Source organism: Fundulus heteroclitus, unplaced genomic scaffold (genome assembly GCF_011125445.2).
Source record: "Fundulus heteroclitus isolate FHET01 unplaced genomic scaffold, MU-UCD_Fhet_4.1 scaffold_49, whole genome shotgun sequence".
Classification (NCBI taxonomy): Eukaryota; Metazoa; Chordata; class Actinopteri; order Cyprinodontiformes; family Fundulidae; genus Fundulus; species Fundulus heteroclitus.
Window position 1 is genome coordinate 1,288,959 of NW_023396912.1, and position 19,500 is coordinate 1,308,458.

General features: G+C 42.9%; 1 long non-coding RNA gene across 1 annotated transcript; it reads right to left on the bottom strand.

Moving 5' to 3' along the window:
* Window positions 1-871: 871 nt before the first annotated feature.
* LOC118560819 lies at window positions 872-7,149 on the bottom strand. The gene is made up of 3 exons (XR_004929603.1): window positions 7,014-7,149; window positions 6,757-6,795; window positions 872-1,223 (listed from the first exon to the last, which is right to left on the bottom strand). It is a non-coding gene; the product is annotated as an uncharacterized LOC118560819 (long non-coding RNA).
* Window positions 7,150-19,500: the final 12,351 nt, after the last annotated feature.

Sequence of the window (19,500 nt, forward strand, 5' to 3'; positions counted from 1 at the left end):
TATAAACTTTATAGCCGTTTTGGCAGAAAGGTTTAATAAAGATAAATATTACAACCAGGAGGAATCTAACTTTGGTTATCTGATGGCTTTTCTCTTCTACAATCTGTTTATTATCATAGTTTTCTGCTTCCAGCTAATGAAAACGTGACGTTTAAGTTGAGTTTTACAAGTTTATGGAGAAACCTTTGGTCTGACTAACAAGCCTCAGATCCTGTTTCATGCTAAAAGAATCAAACATTAACACCGACTCCACCTTCTACAAACTCTGTCTCTAATCTAACCTGCTGCTCTGTCTGAAATGCTGAGTCGTCATAAAAGAACTTCAACAACTCAATCTCAGCAGAGTTGATGGTAAATGTCCTCAAACTGAGTTCTAGAGTCTCTGTATATTATATATACAGTCCCAGAGGTCCTGGTGGACCTTCATGGTGGATCTATCAGGTTCTTCATGGAGTCTCAGAGATGAACAGCAGTTTCTGACGCCAGGGATGTTCCTCCCTGTTCTCTGTCTCCCTCTGCCTGTGAAGTTTAGCTTTGTTCTGCTTTTTGTCCTGCAGGACAACCACGGTCTCCACCTGCTGGTGTTTGATTGTTCTCCTCTGTAAATGAAGGCTTAACATCATAGCAGAGAATTTTCTGCAGGCATGAATCCATCATTTAAGGAGTGATTAGTGATGAATTCATGCAGCACAGTAAGTCATATTATTGAAAAAAGGGACTGATATCTGACTTTGGTAGGAGTCTTACTGGACCTTAAAGATTATTTTGCACGCTTCTCAGGAGATGTTTAGTCAGTGAAATCAATTTATTTAATTTATTTATACATAGAACAAAATGTGTAAATCCTTTCTGTGTTTTATGTTATCTGGGTACAGTCTCTGTCTCAGAAGGTGATCTCCTCAGAGCTGCAGGAGATGACCTGGTTTAAAGCATCTAGATGTTCACAGGTCACCTCAGCCTGGAGCTTCAGGAAAACATCACTGGAGCTGTGATGCACCAGGATGAAGAATCTGAGACAGTCACACATCAGTTCTGACTAAAACTGGATTTCTTTCTAACTCCAGTCAGTATGTGAACATTTATTTCATGAGCATCAATAAAACATCAAACTTTATCCAGCAGAGGAGCAGCTGGGTCTCTGCTCCTGGTTGCTCTGCAGATGATCTGGCCCTGATGGACGTCTCCTGTCCTCACTGCTGAGTAAACCACACATGTAGAAGTTCCTGCAACAGAAAAGGCTCAGATTACTGCAGAGGCTGGAGCTGCAGGCCTGTTCTCAGCAGGCAGGACTTCAGTTCACTAAAACCACTGATGTGGTTGTTTAACAGGACAGAGAGTCATTTAATGCTCCTCTGATGTCATCAGCTGCTGCTCTGCTGCTGCTGCTTCTAACAAACTAAATGTGTTTATGTTGGTTTATGAACCACAAAGCAGATCTCTGCTGCTGAAAGGTAGAAAACAGAGAAAAATAACCACCATCAGACCACATGGAGGTGGAAACTCTGCAGCTCAGAGCTGCTTTCAGCCTGGTCTGAGTCTGTCTGTTCAACACCTGCTTGGTTCTGACCAATCAGCAGCAGGAAGCTGTTGTGGTTTATCTCCATCCACACGCTACATGCAGCACTAAGCAGAACCCAGGGTGATTAATACTGTTCTGTAGAGCAGTAACACTTCAATGTGGGCACAGAATGACTGAAATAAGCTCAAATCTGCTCGTTTTAACTAGTTTTAACATCAGCAGACCTACAGCTAAACACCTGCAGGTCCTCCTTCAGCTGTTTTCATCCAGACCAGGAAGCTGGACGACCACAGAGACGTTGACAGAATGTCCTCAACCTGCAGAGCAACAACTCTACCAGCCTTCAGCAACTAAACCTCCTGCAGATTAAAACTTTACAGCAATTCACCTAAAATATGAATTCATGTTAGTGGAAGCATTTTAAACTGAGAAATGTTCACACTCTGTGGTTCCAGCAGTGCTAGAAGTGTTTGACCTGTTTTATGATCATACTGCTGATAACTTCCAGCAGCTGGATGGTCGTCATGTTCATGTCTGCAGGTCACAATGACCTCAGGACCCAGAAACCATTTCAGTCCTCCCAGTGTTCCCAGTAAGCTGCTGCCTGCTAACATCTGCTCTGCTTCATGAGTCTCTGCATGGTTTCTGTCTCTGAGCATGCTCAGTCTGCATGCAGCATGTTGGCCATTAGCAGAGATAACAGCTAACTTTCACTTCTTTACTAAATTTAGTTTTCTTAAATTTGTCTTTATAAATGGTCAGAAGCTGTAGTAATGCAGTAATTTTGGGTTTGTAAACTTTTGTATTTGATGAAAATACCACATAATCTGACACGGCATGTGTGAACACTGGCACCACTTACTGCCGCTGTTCACTGGTATTTTTTGTATTTTGCTGCCTGCTGCCTTCGCTCACTGGTAACTTTTTAACTTTTTTTAACTTTGGACAGTGCAATTATCTTTGCTGGGAATACGACCACGCTTCGCCGGCACTACAGTTTGTGTGAGTCCCAGCGAGGTTACTATCGGTAGCTCACCTGTCCTGCTCCGGTTTGAGCCTCACATGGGCTTTTTTTTTTTTTTTTTGCTGTTTCTGCTGCCCGAGTCCTCGTTAATAATGTGGACCGGCAGGACATACATCCTACTTGTATTCAGCCGCTAACTTGCTCCGGCTTGGACCTGCACCCGAGGCACTCCGCCTTCACCAGGACATCACCTTCCAGCCTCGCCGGAGATACATCCACCGAGGCTCCCGCTGGATTGTCCACCACAACAGTTCAACAGCAATAAAATCCATCTGGTCCAGCTCCAGACGGTGGATTCGTTGCCCTCTATGCTCCACCAGCCGGTCTGTCAACCACAGCGTGCTAGCCCGCCTAGCTTGGTCGGCTAGCACCACCACCAGCTGTGACAACACCGCACTCAACTTTGGTCTGCCTAACATCAGCTCACTGACAAGCAAGGGACATCTCATTCAGGACGTCATCACTGACTGTAAGCTGGACTTTCTCTGTTTAACCGAGACCTGGCAACAGCCCCAAGACTACTCTCAGCTCAATGATTCCACTCCTAATGGGTTTGTTGACATCTCTCAACCCCGTGGTTCTGGTCACAGAGGAGGTCTTGTGATAATTCATCGCGGGTATTGGAGAGTCTCACCGGAATCTGCACCAGTCTCTAGCACATTTGAATCCACAGTCTGCAAGCTATCTGGTCCAACTCCAACCATCACTGCTGCTGTCTACCCCCCCAAAACCCGAATAGTGCTTTTTGCTGATTTTCTTACCCACCTATCCTCTCTCTCACCAAACTTAATTCTGCTGGGGGATTTCAATATCCACATGGACAATACCAATTTGCCTCTCACCAAAGACTTTACTTCCTGTCTAGAGAGTTTTGGATATCAGCAATACACCACTACCCCCACACACTCCAAAAGACATATTCTGGAATTAATCTGCTGCTCAGGCATCATCCCCCACGACGTAACAGCTGATGAGCCCCCCATAACTGAGCATTTTCTCCTCTCATTTGGAGTGAATCTTACTCTATCTCTAAAACATCCTGCCTCATATCTTTCCGGAACATAAAGAACATTGATCCCTCCCCCCTGGGGAGTGTTGGCCTAGTGGTTAGAGCAGCGCGCTTGCACTCAGAGAAGGATGCAAGTACCCAGTACGATCCCCAGCGCCTGCACTCTGGGTCCCTGAGCAAGACCCTTAACCCCAGAATGCTTCCAGGGCGCCGCACATGGCAGCCCACTGCTCCCCAAGGGTGATGGGTTAAAAGCAGAGAACAAATTTCGTTGTAATGTATGTTTCAATGTATGTTTCAATGACAATAAAGATGATATTACATTACTATTTTAAGTATCAACTCTTCCTGCCTCCTTGACTTCAATAATCTGCTAACCCCTGATGATCTGGTCTTTCACTACAACACTGGTCTCCATAATGTTCTTGACTCACTTGCTCCGCCCCCTGGTTCGTCCCCAATCTCTGATGCATGAAAGCCAAAGGGCGGCAACTTGATGGACTTTATAGAAAAACTGGTCTCACTATACACAAAGAAATGTACAATAATCACATTATTCACTATAAGGACTCCATTGCCAGCACTAAATCACAGTACTACTCCATCTTAATCACTGCCAATCAACATAGCTCTGAGTCACTTTCCTCTATACTCAACAATACCACCAAACCCCAGGACTCTTTCCCCCCGCACCTTCACACAACCTCCTTCTGCAATAACATCATGCCATATTTCACAGGAAAAATCAAGAACATTCACCAGAACCTTGGATCAAAGCCTCATCTCAGGACCTCAGCAGATCTCCCCCCACATACACAGTCGTTCTCCTCCTTCCATCTTCCCACTGTCTCAGAAATCACAGAGCTCATCCAGAAATCCAAACCATCCACCTGTCAACTGGACCCCTCCCCAACACAACTTGTCAAAACCTGCCTCCCCTCTCTGGTTCCCCTCATCTCCGCTATCATCCGAACCTCCCTCACCACTGGAACTGTCCCTACACTTCTCAAAACTGCTGCCATCACCCTGATTGTAAAAAAAACCTGGTGCCGACCCCATCAACCTCAACAACCTCTGTCCTATCTCCAATTTACCCTTCATTTCCAAAATTCTTGAAAAAACTGTTGCCTCCCAGCTCCATTCTCACCTATCTGCCAACAGCCTGTATGAAGAATTTCAGTCTGGTTTCTCCATAGCACTGAAACAGCACTCATCAAAATCACCAGTGACCTCCTCATGGCATCTGATTCTGGACTACTCACCATCCTCATCCTCCTCGACCTGAGTGCAGCCTTTGACACCATCTGTCACACCACCCTCCTCAGAAGGCTTTCTTCCACTGGCATCACTAACACTCCGTTGGACTGGTTTATTTCCTACTTCTCTGACCGCACTCAGTTCATTCAACTGAAGACCCTCAAATCCACCCCCTCCCCCCTCACCTCAGGCGTGCCCCAGGGCTCTGTACTCGGGGCCCCTCCTCTTCATCATCTACCTCCTTCCCCTTGGCAATATCTTCCTCAAATTTAACATCCACTTCCATTGCTATGCCGATGACACCCAGCTCTACCTCTCCACACAACCATTGTCCTCTCTTCCCCCCACCTCCCTCACAGATTGCATCTGTGAAATAAAAGCCTGGTTCACTAACAACTTCCTTCAATTAAACAGTAGTAAAACTGAGGTTCTCCTCATCGGCACCAAATCAACTCTTTCCAAAACCGACAGTTTGCCACTTATTATTGACAGTTCCTCCATCTCCCCCTCCCCCCAGGTTAAGAGTCTGGGTGTCATCCTCGATAGCACCCTATCTTTTCAATCTCATATCAATAACATTACCCGGTCTGCCTGCTTCCACTTAAGAAACTGATAGAATTATTATTACTATGTCTACATATTTTATGTTATTTACTATTTTCATTTCATTTATCATATATATTTACTCTTTACTACTAAGAAGTTTTAAGGTTTTAGATCTCTCTCTTATATTTGCAGAAGGCCTGCAGAAAGCAGAGAAATATGTTGTGACTATGATAAGTGTTTTTATGAACTCTACTCAGCCATCTGGAGTGCTGCACTGTGTGAACTGCTTGGTTTTATCTGGAAGGTCACAGTTATTTTGCTTATCCCTACACCTTAGATTCAAAATGGAACCAGGGATTCCCTTTCCTAATAAATAGAGAGGAGGCGACGGATTTGCTTCAGATCGGATTTGGACATCTGTATTAAGCATCTCCGTTCGATCTCCTTGCAAGATTATTTGAAAACCAATCTCATTGTTGTCTCTCCTTCTTGTGTTGTTAATGAATGTTTTAGGTGTTTGAACCTGACAGAAACATCAACCGCCTCCGTCCCTCCCTTACCCCACACACTGCTGCCATACTGGTCCACAGCCTTGTCACCTCCCGACTGGATTACTGCAACTCTTTCCTCTTTGGCCTTCCTCAGAAATCACTCCATAAACTACAACTGGTCCAGAATTCAGCTGCTCGCATCATAACAAGAACTCCCTCTATCCACCACATCACTCCGGTCCTCTGACAGCTCCACTGGCTCCCCGTGCAGTTCCACATTTAATACAAAATTCTCATGGTGACATTTAAGGCCCTTCACCACCTCCCCCCCCCCCCCCCCCCCCCCCCCATATCTGTCAGTCCATTCCCACCCCCTCCCTTGCTCTTAGGTCCTCATCTGCTTTACACCTGTCTGTCCCTTCCGCCCGTCTCACCACCATGGGGAGCAGAGCATTCAGCTGCTCTGGAAATCTCTACCTCCCCTACTTAGAAACACGGACTCACTTCTCCATTTCAAATCACAACTCAAAACTCATCTGTTTAAGACTGCCTATTCTCTTCAATATCAATTTCCCTGTCCCAGCCTCTGTATTTTTTAAAATGGTTTTTATTCTGTGTTTTGACTTTGTTTCTAACATTGTGTTTTTATCTTTATGTACGGTGACCTTGAGTGTCCAGAAAGGCGCCTTTTAAATAGAATGTATTACTATTGTTTAAATGAAACTGAAGCAGATTTCCTGGAAACTCAACAATCATGCAGCAAACAGATACAATTATTTTCTTTTTAAAATAACTTATTAGTTTATAACCAAAAGCAGAGTTTGTTTTAAGTTGGTACATCTTAAACGTCTTGTGTCTAGCTGGTCCTGAACTTTGACCTCAGAAAAGCCCAGAGCTAATGAGGAGTTACCTTCGCTGTGTCTGAGCTTCTGAAGATTAAACCCGGGATCTGAAATCAACACACAGAGCAACATTCAGCTCTTTGGGACGATAATCTCTTCAGATGGTTTTAAACTGTAGCTTCATGTTGGTGGAAATCTGCAGAAGATTCTCAGACAATAAAGAATCAGAAGATAAACTGTTGTTGAGAGGAAAGAAGAGATTAGAGAGAGTTTCTCTGATTTAATCCAGAAAGCCTCACTGACTCCAGTCACTGGTCTGACTCACCTTCATGTTTCCTGGAGACACATCGACTGACCAGTAAAACCAGTAAGTGGAGGAAAACCACAGCAACGGTACATGTGAGAAAGATGATCATGGTGGGAGAAGACTGGAGGTCTGTGGGAGACGTGGGTGGAGGTGGAGGACAGGAGGGAGGAGGAGGAGGGTTGGTGAGTCTCCCTGAAATGATCCAAAGGTAAATGTTTAGTTCTGGTCTCATGATGAAGGTTGAAGCAGACAGAGAAGCTGCTGACCTGAGACAGAGATGCTGCTGGATGGAGACTCTCCATGAGCGCTGATGCTACACCTGTAGAGGCCTTCATCAGAGCTGGTCACATGGTGGAGGGTCATGTGACCTGCAGGCTCAGTCCTGATGAGGGAGCCATCTTTATAGAAAGCAGCTGGGAGGTTGGAGGGAGCGGTCTTTGTGTGACAGCTCAGAGTGACGTCATCTCCCTCCATGACAGGGAGGACAGGACTCTGCAGGATCACTGATCCACCTCAACACAGAGACAAACTACAGCATTTCATCCATTTCCACACAGCTTCATCAACACTAACTCCACAGTCTGATCTTACCAGTGACAGTGAGCTGGATGCTGCTGCTGCTGGCTGCTCCCTCTCTCCACTCACACCAGTAAACTCCACTGTCATGTGGGATCAGGTAGGTGATGCTGCAGGTAGAACCAGCTGGTTTCCCCCATCCATCTCCACACTGAGTCCTGGTTCCTCTGGTTGTGTTCCTCCTCACAGTCCATCCAGCAGAGCTGCTGTCCTCCTCACAGCTCAGAGACACAGAGTCTCCTTCAAAGAACTGAGATCTGCTGGGACTCACAGTCACACCAGCTGCTGGAATAAAAAAACTTTATTCATCATTTATCATTAATTTTAAATATCCAAAGCAGAGAAATGTCAACACGTGTTTTCAGGAACCATAAGAAGCATAGAGCTCCTCAGGTTATCTTTTCTATGGATGCTAATGCTGAATATCTGAGACTAAAACAGGAAGAGAACCAACCTTGGAGTGTTGAGCAGCTCAGCACTGAGGACAGAACTGAGAAGAGAAGAATAATCAGTTTAAATCAACTAAAAACATTATAAATCCTCTCATAATGATAGTTTCATATCTCAGATATTATCATTACAATAAATGTTGTTCCAGCAAGAAATAAATGGCTCTTAGAGTCCTTCAGGGTGTGACTGACTGACTCTAGTGTAAAGCACTTTGGAGTCGGCCTAGTTAAAGTAAAGTATAGCAAGTATAGCCATTTACCATTTAAATTACCATTTAAGGGTCTATTTGAACATTTCCTTCATATTTCTCCTGTTTCATCTGTTCTCTTTGGATTCCAGTGAGAACTTCCTGGACACCATCCTGAGTGTTGAACCCAGTTTCAGGTTTCTCCACAGCCTCTCCTCCATCTTCTGCCAGCTACAGAAACCCAGTAAAGGAACAGAGAGAATCTCTACTTACGCAGCAGAAATCTGGCAGACGTGTCCTCCATTGTGTCTCTCTGAGGTCTGATTGATATTCAGATCCTGTCAGAGACTCAGAGTAAACCCCGCCTCATCTGATGCTGAGAGGGACCAGGAACATGAAATATAAAGACCTAACTCCAGCAACTGTGACCTGTAGACTATAAGTCTGGGGCATCAAGCCACTTCCTGTTTGATTGTGGTTCTCTGAAGAAATGGTAGTTTTCTCACTAGATCTAATCTCTTTTTACCGGAAACCCTCTCTGTTATTCTGAGCATGAAACGTGCCGTAAGAGACAGTCCCGTTCAGAGGTCAAATGTCTCCATTTTTAATGAATCAAAGCTGGCATAGACCTTAGTATTGTGCAATCAAGCTAAGAGTTAAAATCTGACTAAACTGTAATCCACAAAAAAATGGGAGACTTTAACAGTCATTAAGGAACCCGCCCCAGCAGCAGGATGCCATAGCTATGAGCTCCCCAGGCTTATCTTCCTCTTTGCCTTTCGACCCTCGAGGAGACAGGAGTTCATTCTGGGGAAACGGACATCTCAGGGTGCACCAAGATGAGTCAAGTCTGCTTACTGTGAAACTAACCTCATAATCAAATCAGTGGTGGTCTGTCTGCTGTGCAGCAGAAAGCTGACCTGGCAGCTGAGCCACTATCCAGCAGGAGTGCAGAGACCCCGTGCTGTGACCCCCCCCCCCCCCCCCCCCCCCCTTTACAGGCTGAACGCAGACCACCGGAGATCCAGGAAGGACCCTGTTGATCCCAGGCCGGGATTCACAGACCAGCCGCCCAGAACTGCTGTCACCCCTCTGCCTTGTTGCCACAAACAGAAAAGAAGCTTTACCTTGGTGTTTTTCCCTGCAACCAGACGCCTGCTGCCACAAGCAAAGAAAACGGCAAAGGTTTGGCAGAGAAATAAAATGGGAAAGTTTACAAAGGTTTACTCAATGTGTTTTTAAAACTTGACCGAGTTATAGGCTAGCTTCTGCCAGCATTCTGGAAACCAAGCTTTGCTGATTTGTTTGAGTCTGTTTTTATAACAAAGTTTATTTCCATAAAGGTTTTATACATCAACGTTTATGGAAATGAACTTTTTATAAAGTTATCTGACATGAGGATATCCATGGAGCCAGGCTATTTCTAACAATGACACATTTCCCAAAGACAACATAGGAAGATTTAATCAATCCTGGAGCAGTTCCTTGCTGAGCCATATAAGCTGAAAGCGAGAGGGTTGGCCTCTCGTCGGGAGTTCTACCTGTCTTGTTTTGTGTATGAGAGTCCTTTATTGAAGCTCTAAACATCCTTCTGCCTTTTTAGATTAAACATCCACCCATTTTATTTCACACTTATCCCTGCTGGGGTCATGATGGGTGCTGGTATCTATCTCCAGTCTATCGCAGTGCAACACAGAGACAAACAGGACAACGCACACACTCACACATAAGCACAATTTAGAGAGACCAATTAACCTAACCTGTGAGAGGAAGCTGGAGTACCCAGAGAGAACCCACACATGCACAGGGAGAACATACAGACTACATGCAGAAAGACCCAGGGTTGGAGTTGAACCCAGAACTTTCTTGCTGCAAGGCAGCAGCGCTACCCGCTGCCTCACTGTTTTAAACTGTTCTTTATTTATGTAACAAGTGGAGTTTGCTTAAGGGTCAAAGAGCCGAGGGTTCACCAGGCTGTTCAACTGCAACAGGGTGTGGTAACTTTAACAAAGCTCTGAGTAAATGCTAAGAAGAAATCAATGCATGGATGTGCAAATGCTTCCTGCTGTTGGATAAACTGAACACTGAAGTAATAATAATAGATAAATAATATAGATAAAAAAGACTATTTATAGGTGAAAATATGTGTACCAGATGAGAATTTAAGATTTGTCATGAATAAGGATTGGTGATCTTAGATTATAATAAAGTGCTTTAGTAAATTTGCAAATTGGTCATTAGAGAGTTGTGATGGTTTTAGAAGTGGCTGCACTAGAGTTTCTTAACTAGAGGAAAGTCAAACCTGCTTCAGGTCAGACAATCCAGACAACAAAATATGATTCAGTTTATTTTAGTTTATTCAGAAATCTGACAGTTTAGAAAAGAAAGATCAGGGAAAATTCAGCTTGGAGATGGAAACAAAAAGGGAAGAAATTACTGAGAAAAATAAGAAACAGAAGTTTTGGTGAGAGCTGAGGCCATCTAGTGTTTACAACAGGTCACTACACAGACAGCCATGCAGTTCCTATGATTACTGTAATAGTCACCTGCTCAACTAGCCCTCAGTGTACAACTCACTCATCACCAGGTTTTGGGAGATTCTATTTTAGTAGTCAGGTAAAGATTTAGTTTAACTTTCCTGAAATCTTAAAGCTAGGGTCTTTAATTTTTCTGGAAGTTTCTCCATGTCCCTTTTTGAATAGCTGCGCATGTGACTTGCAGGTATAGGTGAGACAGGTGAGGCAACGCCGGACCCATCATCATGACAAGTAAAATAATGACAATGATAAGTGAAAATCTATTGTACCTTTTCACTGTTTTATAAATGTTTTTTCTGTGTGACTTTCTCTTCATTTAATGGCCAAATTTCTGTATTTATGCATTGCCTGTTTAAATCCAGATCAACAGGGTGAGGTGCAGTGAGGAGCTGTGCCTCCCTTCTGATGCTGCTCACCGTCTGATACAGGTGGTTGGAGCATCCCCATTGATTCTCTTTATCTCACCAACATAAGATCAGAAATGTGAGGCCTCAGAAGCTGGAGACCCAATAATTCAGTCAGGCATCAAGACATTATTAATCTGTTAAAGCTGTTAAGCTGTAAACGGCTCGGGAAAAGACTGGAACACACACAAGAACCACTGCAGGGGGAGAAACAAGTGAGGGGCTCAGTCTGTGTTCACATGAAAACTTTGCTAAAGGAGTTTTTTGGAGAAGAGTTTAAAACTGCAGATGCATTCATGAAATAAATGAGGCCTGGCCAATGATTGAGCCAGAAGATGGCGCTGCACTTCACTCATTTAGCTGTTTCACTTACCTGGAGGAGTTGAACAACACTACTTACGTCCAGTTGCTGGTAAGCAACAACAGGTTTACCAGGCCCAAAAAAAGATGGAGAGATGTGCATGTGATTAAAAGAAAACAAAAAGATGAGTTAAGGTTTAGGATTTATTTTATTTTAATACAAAACAAGCAAAGTACACGATACATCTGCTTTATGGGAACATAAAGAGATCCAGGACGCACCGCTAGTTTTGCCACAAAGTCTCTGATAAATAAATAGAATATTAATGGAAGTATTTTGCTTAGGAAACATAAACACTAGAAGTGTAAGAGGAAACTAGTAAGGAACAATCATACATATTAGTGTTGGGTGAGAACGTCATAATGATTGGCCTGTAGCACAACCAAAAGATAAGATGATCCTCCATAACTTGAAGCTGAAATAAGATTGTCTACTATCCCTTTAACACTATAAAACCCCTACGCCAAATACCCAACTTTTATGAGTAAAACATGGAAACTATTGTTTTAGACAGTTTTAGGTAAAGCAAAGTTGCTAAATGCGTTACAGTTTTTACAGCATACAGCATACATAGCATGGACCTGGCTAGGTTAAAATTACATTAAGATCTAATGAGCTAAATAAACAACAATCAGCCATCACACTCACTAATATCTTGTTTTTATCCTTTTCTTCATCCCTTTTACTTTCTCTTTTTTGCAAACACTCCTGGTGTCCTTTTAATATTTCTTAAGAGTTTTTTTTACCCCTTGTGAAAACCATCAGGTCAGAAATTGAGTAGAACACACTGACCTAGCTGGTTAATCTGCTTAAATGTTTACATAACGGTGAGATTTGTTTGATGAAATCTTTGCAATCCAACAGTCCCTCCAGACATTTTGCAAGGTCCCCTCAGATTACTATAATCATCCATCCATCCATCCATCCATCCATCCATCCATCCATCCATCCATCCATCCATCCATTTTCTACCACCTCTATCCCTGATGGGGTCATGATGGGTGCTGGTGTCTATCTCCAGCTGTTAATGGGTGAGAGGCAGGGTACACCCTGGCCAGGTCACCAGTCTATAGCAGGATTACTATAACTAGATGACATCAATGATGGTGTAATATATGACGTGTTTAACGTGGCCTTTTGATTCCCTCAAGTACACCAAATTTCCTCTCTTATCTGTATTAAATACAGTCAAAAATCTTCCCATAGAAAAAATACATCACATTCACTGTCGCTTTCTTACTTACACTTATGATTATTATTAAAGCTAAAGTAGTCCTTTCATTTTCTTGTGCATTTAAGAAAATTAAAGAGAGTGAGCCTTATGCTATAAAATCTCATAACCTGTCAATCCTCACAAATTGCTTCTCAAAAGTAATTTTATGCCTTGCTGTTGCTTATTAATGTCTTGTTAATGCTTGGTGGTAATGCCTTGAATCATCAGTACTTCCCTATTCTCTTGTTGTGCAATCAAGCCATGTGAGCTTTTTTGTTTTAAGCTATTACCAAAGTAAAAGCCCCAGAGCTAACAGCAGACCTCTCAACTTTTATCAAAAGTTAAGAGTGAGATTATGCTAATTTTGGGGCGGGGCTTGTTTGGGGGCGGGGCTAACCGGACCCTGGAAGAGCCGGTGGAGTCTCAACTTCATCTCATTTTTATCCCACCAGACATTGAAGTAGACATGTATTACTTTTGTTAAAAAGAGAAAGAGAAGTATTATTACCTTATTGTTCAGTTAATGGATTAAAACATAAAAAACACACATTTGTTCAAATAATACTTAATAAAATTAAGTAGTTTTAAGTTATTCACCGAATTATTACACTGTTACACATTAATCTATGGGTTTGTTTGTCATTGTAGATCTAACCTGATTGATCTGAAGCCCCATTTGGAGCTTTTAAACAGGCTTTTGAAAAACTTTGATAATTTGCTGCTGTAATATTATAGATTTTTCAGAATAAAAAGCTAGCAGATGTGCATAATCAAAACATAACAGAAATACAATTATAGAGCATTCAGTATTGTAAGAAAGCCCACACTGTTTCTGGATAAATACATTATTGTATGAGTTAAGTTCTATTCTGTTTTATGCCTCTTTCCTTGTAAGTTTGAAATGTCCCATGATCCTGAATGCACCAAAGCTTTCTGACGCTGACAAATGCATCACACTGGTCTATGAACGATGTTCTGTTTACTGTAGATTCACGTTTGATCTTCCGCTTAAGAAAAAGCTTTGCAGTTTCAAAACTCACGTCGGTTCTCACGGTTTATTGTTGTGTGTGAATGACGAGAGACCACAACAAATAAATCAGCCGTACCTCAGATAAAAACTTTGGATTTAATGTTGTTCATAACACCCGTACTTTTGTAAACGAATCTGCCAAATACACACAGTTTTTTTCACACTAGAAGTACATTTAAACGTTTTTATATAATTAATATAAGAACAAGTCGCTCCGTTGGTCGTATTTTAATTCGTTTTCCATCGATATTTATTTGTACAGAGCGAGGCGCGCTCCCTCGACAGGGGATGCATAATTCGGCAGGCATGCACTTTTGAGCATAACACCGGCTCACTTTCACCACTGGTTAAGACTAAAATTATTCATAACTCTGATCACTCTTCCTGCTGCTCTGTTAACATGAACTGTAGCAGGAACTAGAAAAATTTCTGAAGAAATTTAGCAAGGCGCCTGCCTCTTGGTGCGTACCGTACCGTCAAAAAAACTAATAGGAAGTAACACTGCGAATTTCAGGTTCCTACGGTCTTCACAGCCCTCGCAGCGGCCGTTGAAAGGTGCCATGTTAAGTCAATGGATCTCCTAGGAGCCTCTTGCTAGCAGCGTTGTCATGGAGACTCACTGACAGCTGCAGCCTTCTCTCTGTCTGTAAAGGCAGAAGAACCCTGGCTAAGGAGAAATTGATAGGACCTTCCTAAAGCTACTTCTGGTTAGCAACATGCTAGCCGTTAGCCGCTAGCATGGTTGTTTTCAGTTTCACCGGGTGATGTTACTCTGTTAGTTTGGTTGAAATCCTGTACTGAGAAGTGCCTAAAAAGGGAGAAAATCCTAAAATTCACCAAATCTGTCAAGCAGAAGTTGGTGAGACCTTCCTAGAGCTACTTCCGGTTAGCAACATGCTAACTGTTAGCCGCTAGCATGGTTGTGTTCAGTACCAGCGGGTGATTGTACTCTGTCAGTTTGGTCCAAATCCTGGACTGGGAAGTACCTCAAATAGGGGTGCCAATACTTAATGTCACCAAACGTGACCAAAGTTCATGGGTCAGATTGGCCTCCTTTAGCAACTCAGCCTCACCACATCTGGGCCCAGAACTCAACATTTGACCAAAATGGTGTGTAGTGCCATTTCCCACATGTGGGTGGTGCTGTATTGGCCAATTGGGTCGTGTCTGGGCATCATGCCAGGTCCTGTTGGAAGCAAAGGCCCAATAGGAAAGCATGTGACATCCCAAATGGTACAGAAAAGTGACACATGGCTGAAAGTCACATGAAAATTTTAAAATGTTAAGAGGAAGTGACTGTGCGAATTTCAGATTTCTACATTAATCACAGCCGCTGCAGTGAGCGATGAAAGTTGCCATTGTATCTCAATGGAGCTTTTTCCTCTGGCCCTCAGAGTTCCGTCGTCATGGAAACTCACTCACACACCTGCAGCGGCCGAAGTGCAGACACTTTGGTCACAATAAGTCCCATTGGATTATAATGGAGAACTTTGCCTCGAACAACGCACGATTTCTCCGGAACCGTAAATGGTAGAGACGTAATTTTTTCTGTGTTTATTTCGTAACGGATAGGGGAAGAAGACTTGCTATCGGTTTTTGCTGGAAAAAGTTTAATAAAGGCGTAAAAAATTATGATCTAAATGGGATTTTTATGGATTTTCAGAAATCCTCTTAAAACGGTTCCGAACAAATCGCTGTAACTAAAAAAGTATAAGAGATATCAAAATAATTCTTTCACTATGAGTATCAGCAGGCTTTTGATGACCATGTAGCTCATTTTCATATTTTTTTAAAAATCGGTGTAGACACAGCAACGATGTAAAAAAGTGGTTGATGTGGTAAAATGCAGCTCCAAAGCGTTTTTAGGATTTTGCACATTCGCTACTCCCGAACAAATTGTTCCTGCGGGAAAACCGTAACAGTTATCCACAAAATTCCTTTTTTGTGAGTGCCAGAAGGGTTGGGACATTCATGTGTGAAAGTCTCATGTCTGTACATAAAACAGTTTAGGAGTAGCGACGATGCGAAAACATGTGATGTTTTGGATTTTCAGACGACATTTTTCAAAACCGCTCCATAGGAAATGAATGGGGGAGGTTTCGGGTTTGTGTTGCTCTGAGGTGATTTGCGAAAAATCTATAAATGCCACACCAATGAGGGTTACATTTCCCGAATCCTGACAAAAATACCTACGTTTTGATGTATAATTTGTCTGCGTAGAGCGAAAATTGAGCGAGTAAGGTCAAGTTGTTCGGAGTTTTGAAATCTTTAAAAAAGCTAGAGTGGGCCACTCTAGCGGTTGGAGAATTCCGTCATTGACTTTCATTGTAAACGATGATTTCGCTGATTTTTGGACATGAGCTTTGAGGAGTAACTGTGAGGAGACGATAAAAGATATCCACATCCCGTTTTCAGTTCTGAGTAGGTCACAGATATATCTACAAACTGGAAGTTAAACGGTGTTCGTAGGTGAAAGCATGACGACACAGTACAGCGTTGAAAACGGTCATTTGGAGGCTTTTTTGAGGCTTTCTTTCTACCCGACTCCATTCATTCCTATGGGGTTTTTTGGGGGTGGTTTTTCGCTAATTTTGTTGCCATGGTAACTCGAAACCCCAATAAAAGTACTAGCACACATCTCGTAATCGAGCCACAAGTTTTGATACCTATATCGTGGGGGTGCTCGCTACAGTTCGGGCCGCATTTATCGTGATGTAAGAAAAATAAAGAATAACTAGAAAAATTTCTGAAGAAATTTAGCAAGGCGCCTGCCACTTGGTGCGTCCCGTACCGTCAGAAATAGCAACAGGAAGTAACACTGCAAATTTCAGGTTCCTACGGTCTTCACAGCCCTCGCAGCGGCCGTTGAAAGGTGCCATGTTAAGTCAATGAACCTCCTAGGAGCCTCTTGCTAGCAGCATTGTCATGGAGACTCACTGACAGCTGCAGCCCTCTCTGTCTGTAAAGGCAGAAGAACTCTGGCTAAGCAGCAGTTGGTAGGACCTTCCTAAATCTATTTCCAGTTAGCAACATGCTAACGGTTAGCCGCTAGCATGGCTGTGTTCAGTATCACCGGGTGATGTTACTCTGTTAGTTTGGTTGAAATCCTGTACTGAGAAGTGTCTAAAAAGGGAGAAAATGCTAAAATTCACCAAATCTGTCAAGCAGAAGTTTGTACAGGCTTCCTAGAGCTACTTCCGGTTAGCAACATGCTAACCATTAGCCGCTAACATTGTTGTGTTTGGTATCACTGATTGAGTGTACTCTGTTAGTTTGGTCAAAATCCTGTACCTTGATGAGCCTCAAATAGGGAGAAAAAACGTTGTTTATAACGTTGCCATGGTAACTCAAAATGGCTGGTGGTACAAAAAAATACTTCATGGGATCAGCACACATGTTTTAATATACACACTGTGGGGATTATAATACAAAACTCTTAGTCTCCCACGCCGGGTTTCGATCCCACGACCTCTTGCATGCAAAGCCTGCACTTTCCATCTGAGCTATACTGTAGCACCATATATGGGCATGCAGTATTGGGACCATAAGGGGTTTGGTCCCCCATTGAAAAGCATTGGATGTCTGACACCTGATAGCTTGGAGATGCTTTATGCGACGTAGCCCAAATTTCCTGTGGAGCTTTCTCTCTAAAGGAAGAACAGACTCTGTGAAGCAGAAGTTGGTGAAACCTTCCTAGAGGTACTTCCGGTTAGCAACATGCTAACTGTTAGCCGCTAACATGGTTGTGTTCAGTATGACCGGGTGATTGTACTCTGTCAGTTTGGTCCAAATCCTGTACTGGGAAGTGCCTCAAATAGGGGTGCCAATACTTATTGTCACCAAACGTGACCAAAGTTCATGGGTCACATTGGCCTTCTTTAGCAACTCAGCCTCACCACATCTGGGCCCAGAAGTCAACATTTGACCAAAATGACGTGTAGCACCATTTCTCACAGGTGGGTGGTGCTGTATTGGCCAATTGGGTCGTGTCTAGGCATCATGCCAGGTCCTGTTGGAAGCAAAGGCCCAATAGGAAAGCATGTAAAATCCAAAATGGGACAGTAAACTCACACATGGCTGAAAGTCACATGAAAATTTTAAAATGTTAAGAGGAAGTGACTGTGCGAATTTCAGATTTCTACATTAATCACAGCCGCTGCAGCTGGCGTCGAAAGTTGCCATTCTATCTCAATGGAACGTCCCCCACTGGCCCTCAGAGTTCCGTCGTCATGGAAACTCACTGACACAGCTGCAGCAGGCCAGTCTAAAAAAGTGCAGACACTTGGTGTCCAAGTCTGCCTATTGGATTATAATGGAGAACTTTGCCTCGAACAACGCACGATTTCTCCGGAACCGTAAATGGTAGAGACGTAATTTTTTCTGTGTTTATTTCGTAAAGGATAGGGGAAGAAGACTTGCTATCGGTTTTTGCTGGAAAAAGTTTAATAAAGGCGTAAAAAATGATGATCTAAAGGACATTTTTATGAAATTTCAGAAATCCTCTGAAAATGATCCCGAACAAATCGCTCTGGCTAAAAAAGTATAAGAGATATCAAAATAATTCTTTCACTGTGAGTATCAGCAGGCTTTTGATGACCATGTAGCTCATTTTCATATTTTTACAAAAATCGGTGTAGGCACAGCGACGATGTAAAAAAGTGGATGATGTGGGAAAATGCAGCTCCAAAGCGATTTCAGGATTTTGCACATTCGCTACTCCCGAACAAATTGTTCCTGTGGAAAAACCGTAACAGTTATCCACAAAATTCATTTTTCTTGAGTGCCAGAAGGGTTGGGACATTCATGTGTGAAAGTCTCATGTCAGTACATAAAACGGTTTAGGAGTAGCGACGATGCGAAAACATGTGATGTTTTGGATTTTTAGACGTCATTTTTCAAAACCGCTCCATAGGAAATGAATGGGGGAGGTTTCGGGTTTGTGTCGGTCTGAGGTGATTTGCGAAAAATCTATAAATGCCACACCAATGAGGGTTACATTTCCCGAATCCTGACAAAAATATCTACGTTTTGATGTATAATTTGTCTACGTAGAGTGAAAATTGAGCGAGAAAGGTCAAGTTGTTCGGAGTTTTGAAATCTTTAAAAAAGCTAGAGTGGCCCACTCTAGCGGTTGGAGAATTCCGTCATTGACTTTCATTGTAAACGATGATTTCGCTGATTTTCGGACATGAGCTTTGAGGAGTAACTGTGAGGAGACGATAAAAGATATCCGCATCCCGTTTTCACTTCTGAGTAGTTCACAGATTTATCTACAAACTGGAAGTTAAACGGTGTTCGTAGGTGAAAGCATGATGACACGGTACAGCGTTGAAAATGGTCATTTGGAGGCTTTTTTGAGGCTTTCTTTCTACCCGACTCCATTGATTATTATGGGTTTTTTGGGGGTTGGTTTTTTGCTAATTTTGTTGCCATGGTAACTCGAAATCCCAATAAAAGTAGTAGCACACATCTCGAGATCGAGCCACAGGTTTTGATGCCTATATTGTGGGGGTGCACGCTAAGGTTCGGGCCCCATTAATCGTGAAGGAAGAATAATAAAGAATAAGATATAGTCCGTTTAGAGGTGCATAGTAATAGGCCCTGCCCATGCATTTGCATTGGGAGGCAGTGCTGTGCTTCGCACAGCACTGCCTCCTCATTGCACATGCAAGGCAGGCGCCTAATAATAAATAAGCCGTTTAGAGGTGAATAGTAATAGGTGCCTCCATGCATTTGCATTGGAGGCA